Raw genomic sequence first — 2,500 nt, forward strand, 5'->3', positions numbered from 1 at the left:
CTGCCTGCGCGCCTAAGTGTCCTGGTAGTTTTAAAGCTATCTCTTCGAGAGCACGCCCCTGCGCATCCTCGACATAGATGCCGCATCCCGTGATACGCTCACCTTCTAAAACTGTGGATGAACCGTCTACGTATATCCTCAGTGGTCCACACGTGTCTGTGGGTTGGGGGCTTTGTTTTGGGTTCCCTATCTTCCTGGGGGGTGTCTTTGCTATAAAGGGTCCGGTGTTATGTAAGGGGGCTACAATTTCACATTCATGGGGCTGTCCTGGGTATTGGAGGTTGTCGGCTAAAAATGTGTGTGTGCGGGTCCGTTTTACTGTAATGTCCCGTCCTTGTAAGAGTAGTGTCCACCTAGCTGCCCTAATCTGGCTAACTGAACCGTCCTTCAGTCGACCGTCTAGGAGTAACTGTGTGGGGGTGTGCTCGGTCAAAATGGTGGTGGGGTTGAGTCCGGTAATGTACAAAAAATATTGCACTGCCCAGAAGACAGCAAGGAGGTGCCTCTCGCAGGCTGAAAATCCTTGTTCAACTGGGTCTAACAGTCGTGAGGCATAAGCCACTGGTCTTAGCTGCTCGTGCCGTTCCTGAAGTAACACGGCCGAGAGGGTCAGATCTGTGCTTGCTACCTCTATTGCATATGGGGAAAGTTGGTCTGGGACTTGTAGCGCGGGTGCTGCGCTAAGGGCTTTCTTTAACTCTTCCACAGCCTCTGTATGTTGCGGAAGCCATTCCCAGGGGGCTCCTTTCTTAAGGAGGTCTGAGAGTGGGGCGGCTTTTGTCGTGAATCCGTCGATGTGGTTCCGACAATAACCAACCAGTCCTAAAAACGACCGGAGGGCTGAAACATTCTGGGGAAGGGGCAATTTGACAATCGAATCAATTCTTTTGAATTCGATCTCGCGTTTGCCGTGTGTGATGACTGTTCCCAAATACATCACTTTGTTTTCCAAAATCTGGGCCTTTCTTGGGTTAACTTTACATCCAATCTCGGTTAAAAGTTCCAGGAGTTCGGCCAGAAGCGTAATGTGCTCTGCCTTTGTGTCTGTCTGCAGTAGTAGGTCGTCTACATACTGTACCAGACATTCGGGGCGGGAAAATTTTGCTAAACCATTCGCCAACTGTCGGTGGAAAATGGAGGGGGAATTGTGGAATCCTTGTGGAAGGCATGTCCACGTATACTGTTGTGTTTTAAAAGTGAAGGCAAATTTGTACTGGCACGCCTTTGCCAATGGGATTGACCAGAAGCCATTGCTAATGTCCAAAACCGTGAAATATTTGGAGTTGAGTCCCTGCTTGAGCATGGTCTCGGGACTTGTTGCTACCGTGGGGGCTACTGCTGGGGTTACTTTATTGAGTTCCCGATAATCAATGGTCAGACGCCATGATCCGTCGGGCTTTCTCACTGGCCAAATAGGGGCATTATTGGTCGAGGCTACTGTTCTAAGCACACCTTGCTCCAATAAGCTACCTATCACTTTCTCTATTTCTACCTCTGCTTCTAGGGGAAATCTATATTGTTTTTGTGGTCTGGGGTCAGGTCCGGTAACGTGAATTTGTCCAGCCATTCTGCCGCAGTCATGCCGGTGACTGGCAAATGCTGTCCTATGTTTGTTGAGTACTGCCTTAACTTGTCTGTCCAGTGTTTAGTGTAGTCAAGTCAAATGAGTATTCTCCTACTGCACTAATCCTGTTAGCGTACTCTCCTACTGTGAGGGTGGCGGGTGCTCTGTCCGATCTTGCCATTCGCCAGACACACTGGTTCACTGGGTCGAACGACAGGCTATGGGCATTCATAAAATCTATCCCTAGGATGTGTTCTGCTGTCCGGGGAAGATTTACTAGAACAACGGGGTGTTTGGTGGAAATGTTCCCTAGCTGGATTGCTACGGGTGCTGTAATGTGTCCCTGCTGCGAGTGTCCGGTGAACCCGCTAAGTGTGATGGTGGAGGTGGTCGGCCACGTGTCTGCTTGTGCCGTAGTGGTGGAGTTAATTGTGGTGCGGGAGCCTCCTGTGTCCCAAAGTAACTCTATGGGCTTCCCTCTAACTTTTGCCGTGACTACCGGTCTTCCTGATGGATCCCATAGTGTGTCACAGACCCAAGTGGGGGAGCCCGAACACCGTCAGTCCGTTCCGTCCACATTGGTCTGTCCTGACTGGATCCCTATACGATGGATCGGTTTTGTTTTTTTCCTGTTCAGAGTGCCTGTCTGCTGGCCTCTCTGTGATCTCTGGGATCCATTACATTCCTTAGCCCAATGTCCTAACTGTCCACAGTTGTAGCATTCCTGCGACTTCTGTGGAGGGCTGCTCTTTCCTTCATTCACCCATGCGGGGTTTTGGTGCGCTCTCACTGCCTGTATGTCTGCTGCAGCCTGAGCCTCTTCTGGGGATTTCACTTTACCTCTGCCCTGAACTGATTGCTCCCAGGCGCGGGACAATCTTTTCAGGACCCACTTCTCATTATGGGCCTCCTCTGAGGGGTCATAGCTGTTGCAAG

This window comes from Scyliorhinus canicula, chromosome 11 (genome assembly GCF_902713615.1).
Source record: "Scyliorhinus canicula chromosome 11, sScyCan1.1, whole genome shotgun sequence".
Taxonomy (NCBI): Eukaryota; Metazoa; Chordata; class Chondrichthyes; order Carcharhiniformes; family Scyliorhinidae; genus Scyliorhinus; species Scyliorhinus canicula.